General features: G+C 40.9%; 2 non-coding genes across 2 annotated transcripts; one reads left to right on the forward strand and one right to left on the reverse strand.

The window, feature by feature from the left end:
* On the forward strand, positions 1-107 carry LOC141635332 (small nucleolar RNA R71). Its single transcript, XR_012540028.1, has one exon. It is a non-coding gene; the product is annotated as a small nucleolar RNA R71 (small nucleolar RNA).
* A 3,342-nt stretch (positions 108-3,449) lies between these two features.
* Positions 3,450-3,556, reverse strand: LOC141636101 (small nucleolar RNA R71). Its single transcript, XR_012540737.1, has one exon. It is a non-coding gene; the product is annotated as a small nucleolar RNA R71 (small nucleolar RNA).
* Between the last annotated feature and the right edge of the window lie 4,377 nt (positions 3,557-7,933).

Below are 7,933 nucleotides of genomic sequence, written 5' to 3' on the forward strand. Positions count from 1 at the left end.
ATACCATGATGTGGGCAAGAATTAAGAAGGTCCCTAAAACACTCCTAAGCCTCACTCAAGGTTTCTATATCCTTTTGCTTAAAAGTTTGAACCTCGTGCCTTATCCTTGCAGTCTTGGATGGGGTAGAACTTGTTGATAAATGCCTTGGAAAGGCTAGCTCTTGTAGTTATGAGAATTTAGCCACTTCCTTGTATTGTCTTTCAAAGAGAAGGGGAAGAGCATGAGTAGTAATTGCTCTTCGGTTATGCCATTATTCTTAGTAGTACTAGCTTTCTTTTTAAACATGACTAGATGCCCATGAGCATCTTCATTCTTTATACCATTAAGTACTTCTTATTGCATGAAAGAGATAATATGGTGACGAAGCTCAAAAGGGTTTGGAGCGATTGCCCCATAGTTGATTGCCAAGCAAGACCAATTAGGATCCGGCCTATTGTAGTAACCCCATAGGTTGGTTCGCCATATCTTCGTTCAAAAAGTTTTCTCTTGGTGAAATTGGGGAATTTGGTGTTCTAGGTGAATCGATGTTGTTGGTTTGTTGTGAGTGGGTGGCTGAGTTTATGGGAGAGATGGTTATGGAATCATATGTTACTACGTTAAGGAGACCAAAAGTGGAAGAATAGGGTTGGATGTTTAGAGAATCAATTGTGGATGTTGGTGTGTTTAGTGGGGTTGTAGGGAAGGGAGGAGATATTCTTAAGGTCGATAGTGTTTGTTGTCTTCTTGCTCGAAAAGTCTTCTCAATCTCGCGATCAAGAGGGAAAAGAGGCCCGATATTATAGATATACATACACTTAAAGAGAGATCAAATATTCCTAATGCAATGAATTAATGCACTAGGAAAAGGGGGAAGAAAAATAAACAAGTAAATAAACTAAGCCTAAAATCAATTAAACTATCCTATCCAATATTCGCCGTCCCTGTCAACGGCGCAAAAAACTTGATGTGTTATATTTATACTCCTCACATGTGTACGAGGATACTGATGCGTGTTTATTTAGTTAGAATTTCCTCTCTCTTTCCCGCACGTTTTGACGCGTTTTGGGATGGTTTCAACTCCTTTTAGTTGCATTTTGTGCAGTTACGCCCATACTACTCGTGTCCGTCTCATTTTTTAGGGAATGAGTCGGGATTGGAGGCAGGAAGAAAGAAAGGAGTCCCAAAGTGCTTCCATGGGAGAAGAAATGGAGGAAATGCTAAGAAGAGTTCTCTGCCGGTAGGCCGGCAACCGGCCAGCCGATAAGGAACCCCCCTCCATACCCTCAAGGAAGAAGAAATTGAAGAAAAGTTGAGAGAGTTCTCTGCCGGTAGGCCGGTAGGCCGGCAGCCGGCCAGCCGGCAGGGAACCTTCCCCTCATGCCTTAGAGAAAAATGGAGAGTTTTGAGCTAAACAAAATTAAGCGCGTTGTCGGCATGGGTACAGGCAGCCGGTTGCACGACAGGGAGTCCAAGAAGAAGAAGAAGAGGTGTCTTCTGCCAGTAGGCCGACAGCCGGCAGAGACACAAATCCTATACTTAGCCAAATTTTGAAGGCAAAAGAAAAAATGAAAAGGGCTCGCTGCCTGCAGCCACACCGGCAGCCGGTCAGCCGCGCAGAGCAGCAAGATGCATTTCAGCACGTACCCCTCATTTGTGACCTAATTTTGGAAGACTATATATACCCCCTCATAACTCATTTTTACACACAACCCTAGGCTACTAATTATTTCCCAATTTATGTTAAGCTTTCCATAATAAAGCACTAATCTTTCTTTAATCAAACTTTAATTACTTAGCATTTTAGTGTAGATCTAGTTTAGTTCAATTGTTTACCTTTGCTACATGGGTTTGTAATTGACGATTTTGAAGAAATTCTTCTATTTATTAATCCAAAGATTCCATCTTTCTTAAGTGTTGGTATATTTCCTTTACTTGTTTACTTTAGTCTTTAATTTTTTACATTTTTATTTCATCTTTAATAATTGTTTGAATCCATTTAATGTTTATTGCAATGATGATGATGTTCTCTTCAATTGTTTATATTTCTCTTGTTAGCATGTGTGAGTAGTCCTCCCTAGGGTTTAGGGGGATCTCAGTAAAGGTTAGATGGTGTGAATGGGTTGTTAACATTTATGTTTTGGATGATTTATTGGTCTTCATAAACATACATAGAAGGTGTTTGATGAAATGTGTGAGTGAAAGTTTACATCTTTTATCAATATATGCTTAGTATTTCCTTGAATGAGAGTTCTTAGGGATGCTTGATATGTGTTTGTGATGAGTTAATAATCAAAGTGAAAATTTTGTGTTCAATTTTAGGAGAGGCTAACAAATTGGTCACTTAATCCTAGACCATTAATTACCCATAACTTGTTAACACCGTTTCTAGTCTACCTTGCTTGGGTGAGACCAAATACCCTAGTTTTCTATCAATTATTTACATATCATTATCTTAGTCAACTTGCTTTTAATTACTCTAGTCTTAGTTTAATTACTTTCAACAATTTCTTTGCTTTTCGACTGAACTTGGATTTAAACAAATTAAGTACAATTCCACTTCATCCTCGTGGTTCAACACCGATTATACTACTATAATTGGGTTATTTACAAATAGTTTTGGGTGCAAGAATTGATGGCAAAATTCGATCATCAAAATGGCGCCGTTGTCGGGGATGGCGTTAGATTGTACTTAGTTAGTTAAGAGTCTTAGGTTTAGTCTTGGTGTTATTGTTTGCTTATTTGAGTAGTGTCTTGTTTCTTGTAGAGTGATTGTGCTATTGCTTATCCCTAGTGCCTAAAAACACTAGGAGACTAACGATTTGTTAAAGTGTATGCCTAGAGGAAACGAGAATTCTTTACTTAGTGAACCAGAACCGGAAAGGTTGTTTCGAGATTTACGGAGTAGGAATTTAGCAAGGGTTCGGATTACCTCCCACACAACAACAAACCGTGCAACCACAACCACCCAAACGCACCATGAAACCACTATTCAAGAGCAAACAACCGTTACCATTGATCCATTCATGGAAAATCCTTTCCACAATATCCAAATCCCAAACACACCACCTCAAACTCCACCAATTACACCTCTTATAAATCCTCTAATGGTGGCTTTACGAGACCATAGCTGACCGAATCACGTTGACACTTCCGCTCCAATAAACTTCGGCACCTTAGCCCCTAACAAATTTGAAATCCATCTCGCTCAAGTTGGTCTAATTGAGAAGGTTAGTTTTGGTGGGCACATTGATGAGGATGCACATGTCCACCTTAGAAAGTTTAAGAGCAAGGTTGCAATGATGAAGTGCCATGGAGTGTCCGAAGATAGTTTGAGATTATGTTGTTTTCGTTCTCTCTAAGGGACAAAGCGGATCATTGGCTAAACGTTCATGCACCAAACACATTCACCATGTGGGACGCCTTAGCCAAAGCTTTCCTAGCTAAATACTACCCATCCTCCAAGACCGTTATGCTCTGGAACGAGATAACCACTTTTCAACAAGTGGACGGAGAGTATCTAGGGGAAGCTTGGGATAGGTTTCAAGACCTCCTTGCCTGTTGTCCACATCACGGGATTCCGGCTTGGTATAGCACGCAAATTTTCTTTCAAACATTGCTACCTAGGACAAAAGAGATAGTGAATGCCTCTGCAGGGGGAGGGTTCGATCATCTAGGAGATGAAGAGGGTTAGGCCCTCATCAAGAAGAGGGTTGACTCGGAAGCTAATTATGGGTCAATAGGGAATGTTTTGAGGAGAAGTAGCTGGTGCCCTACAGAGAATTTCTCAAATTCTAATGCTGATACAAATGCTAAGCTAGACCTTCTCACAAAGAAGTTCGAAGAAATGAAAAGGAAATAAGTGCATCAAGCTAGTGGTTCCTATGGTCCTCCCATAGAGGAAGTTGTTCAAGGACCTTCTTGTGAATTATGTGGAGGAAATGGTCACACATTTGATGTGTGTGCTAACAATGCATACAACATGGGTGGTGAAGAAAATGTCCAAGATGTCAATGCTTTCCAAAGTCCCAACAACAACATGAGGCCACCAAGGCCACTTTTCAACAATCAAAACAACTACAACCCCAACTAAAACTTTTATCATCCGGGTACGAGGAATAGTCCACTCTTGAGCTACAAGAGCACGAATGTGCAAAATCCACAACACATTCAACCACAAAACACAAACCCACCCGGATTTTCTCAACCAAGGGGTGGAGCCAAAATCAAAAGAACAACTTCGGGAATCAAAACCAATGGTCAAACAACAATCAAAACCAAAATTTTTGAAACCAACCTCAAGGATACCAATATTTTGGGAGTTACCAAGGTAATCAAATCTTCTACCAAGGAAACCAAGGAAATCAAGCTAATCCAGGGTTTGGTCAAGGGTTTCAAGAACACGGGTATAATCCAAATTTTAAAGGTAATCAAGGGTATAGCCAAGGGCAAGGCTCAAACTACAATAACCAAGGGCCTAGAGGAAATTACCAAGGGGGCCACAACAACAACAATCAAGGCTCCAACAACCGATTCGACTATCGGTTCCCTCTACCTTCGGCTAACCAACCTTTCCAAGAACAATCTACCGAATCTCAACTTTGTAAATTGATGAAAGTGGTGAAGAATATACAAACATCACACCACCAAGAAATGAATAACTTGAGGAGTGCTAACCAACCAGAGATAAAGGACATGGAGCCTTGAATGGCATCCCAAGCATTAGCCAACCCTTAAAGACCGCCGGGTGGTTTCTTTAATGCACCTTCTACGTTGGGTAAGTAGTTTGTGTTAACTTAGTTTATCTCAACATTATAGTCCAAAGAGTTTTTCGTGATTATGATGGACTAAAGATAGAATTTACATAAATTTATCGACCAAGAAGTCTAACAGTAGAATTAGCCAAAAGGTTGGCTTATCAATTTACACATAATTGAGTCTTGGGATCATTTATATAATTCTTGAGGGAGGTCAATTGTATAAATGCTTGAGTCTTCGCATTATGACATTAGATCATTAGACTAAATATCAAAACGATGCACATGCTTATTATTTTTTATTCTTCTTTTCGCAGTGTAGAACACGATTATTTTTGATAATACTGTTACAACAAATGGCTGGAAATAACGAAATCCCAATGCCAAGTGCCACACTTGGACGCGAGTCTGGTGAAAGTTTTTATGGACAACATGAATCGGACACTTGATGAAGAATGATGGGTCCAACTTTGCGGATGGGAGGCGGCGCTACGGAATCTTGCCATTCGACGTGTAAGCTCAAGTACTTAAGTGAGCCAATACCGGTGAAACCAGGCCCCAATGCGGGAGTTAACGAGTCACTTGCTTATAGTGATTTCGTTATGGAAGCGGGTGCGATAAAGAACATACTCATCTTTGCAATGGAAACCAATTTGCAGAGACGCTTCATTGCCCAAGGTGCGAACAAGATTTTCACCACGCTCACTAACGAGTTCTCAAAAGCACCGAGGATCGTTACTTATGAGCATACATGTCGCTTCTTTGATGCGAAACTCCAAAAGGGCCAACCGGTTAGCCCACACATTCTTAACATGATTGAGAATGTCGAGAAATTGGAGGCACTTGATTGCAAAATCAGTGAGAGCATTGTCATTAACCGAATGCTTCATTCTCTTCACGATGGTTTTGCCCTTTTCAGGGCGAACTACTACATAAATGACTTGAAAACGAGTCCTCATGAGCTACACTCCCTTCTCGTACAGACCGATATGAAATTGAGTGGGAGCATGAAGCGGGATGTTCTCACGATTTCCAACAAGGGTAAAGGTAAGGGCAAAGCTCCAAGCGGCCTAACTGTAGGTAAGCCAAAATTCAAGAAGTCAGGAAACGGTAAGAGTGGGCCCGGTGAGACTAGTGGCTCACAGGGCAAGGCAAAGAGCAAGGGCGGTGACATTGAGTGCCACCATTGTCACAAGACTGGACATTGGAGGAGGAACTGTCCCGTGTACCGTGAGGACATAAAAGCAGGCCGCGTCGTTCCTGTTGGTATGCCATCTTATATTCATATGATTGAGATTAACCATGCAAGTTTCGGAACTTGGGTACCAATCTTGGTTGTGGTTCTCATCTGTGTAATCATTTGCAGGGCCTAAGAAACATCACACCTCTCGGAAAAGGTGATGCGGACCTGCGAGTCGGGAATGGAGCTAGAGTTGCTGCTGTCTCGAAGCGAACATATGTAATCCAACTCCCCAGTGGTTTTTAGTTATTTTTAAATAACTGTTACTATGTACCCAGTTATTTTAAGAACATTATTTCAGTTTCCGTACTTGATAAAGACGGATTTTCATTTTTAATAAAGGATAATAACTTTACTTTCTCTTTCAATGAAATGATTTATGGCAAAGCAGTTTCCATTAATGGAATTTACATTTTAGATAAAACCACAGAAGTATTACACGTGAATAATAAGAAACTAAAGGTTGGTGACAAAGATCAAACCTATCTATGGCAGTGTCGAATGGGACACATAAATGAGAAACGTGTAAAGAAACTCGTCGATAATGGGACTATTCCCGCATGCGAATTTTCTACATATGGCACGAGTGAATCATGTCTCATTGGCAAAATGACTCGAATTTCCTTCATAGGTGTTGGAATGCGCGCTAGTGACCTATTAGGACTCATACATACTGATGTTTGTGGTCCTATGTCAATTACCGCTAGAGATGGCTATAGATATTTTATCACTTTCACGGACGATTTGAGTAGATACGGATATGTCTACTTAATGAAGCATAAAAGTGAGTCCTTTGAGAAATTCAAGGAATACCAGAACAGGGTTGAGAACCAACTGGGTAGAAAGGTTAAAGCACTCCGTTCAACTCGGGGTGGCGAATATCTTTAAAATGAGTTTGATCAACACCTTAAAGACTGTGGAATCGTTTTGCAGTTAACTCCACCTGGAACACCTCAATTAAATGGTGTATCTGAACGGAGAAATCGAACCTTACTTGATATGGTTCGATCCATGATGAGTCACACGGTAGTGCCTGATTCATTATGGGGTTTTTTTGCTCTTTTTGTCATTTGCTCTTATACTTAATCAAGTCCGACTAAAAATTTGTTGACAAGACTTCATATGAAATGTGGAAGGGAACGGTCCCTGACTTGTCCTTTATTCGGGTTTGGGGCTGCGAGGCTTATGTCAAGTGGAGACACGAGGATAAGCTCGGCCCGCAATCGGTCAAGACATACTTTATAGGTTATCCAAAAAGGAACATTTGGTCATTACTTCTATTCGCCTGCCGAACATCGAGTTTTTGTTGCGGCTAGTGCGACGTTCTTAGAGAAAGAATTTCTCGAGAATAAGACAAGTAATAGACCCTTCGAGCTGTCGGAGATTCCAGAACCAAAAACCGAGGAACGGATGGAGGAATTTGTTCCTCCAACTGATGATACGGTTAATATTCCTGAGAAACCTAGGAGGTCGGGTAGAGTCTCTCATCCTCTGGACAGATACATTGGTATGGTCGAGGAGAATGACGTTTTACTCCTAGAGAGTAATGAACCCGCTACCTATAAAGGTGTTATGGCCTGTTCCGACTCAAAGCTATGGCTCGTAGCCATGCAATCCGAGATGGACTCTATGTATGAGAATGACGTATGGGATCTTGTTGATTTACCTAATAAGGTAAAACCACTATAGTGCAAATGGCTTTACAAAATAAAGCGTTCTGTAGACGCGTAACCAGATACCTATAAGGCATGACTAGTGGCAGAAGGTTTCACTCAAGTGCACGGATTGCATTATGATGAGATTTTTGCACCTGTAGTCATGCTACGTTCCATTCGGATAATCTTAGCGATTGCCGATTTTCACGATTATGAAATTTGGCAAATGGATGTGAAAACCGCCTTCTTAAACGGTTATTTGGAGGAAGAGTTGTACATGGTGCAACCCGAAGATTTCATAGAT

This window comes from Silene latifolia, chromosome Y (genome assembly GCF_048544455.1).
Source record: "Silene latifolia isolate original U9 population chromosome Y, ASM4854445v1, whole genome shotgun sequence".
NCBI classification, from domain to species: Eukaryota; Viridiplantae; Streptophyta; class Magnoliopsida; order Caryophyllales; family Caryophyllaceae; genus Silene; species Silene latifolia.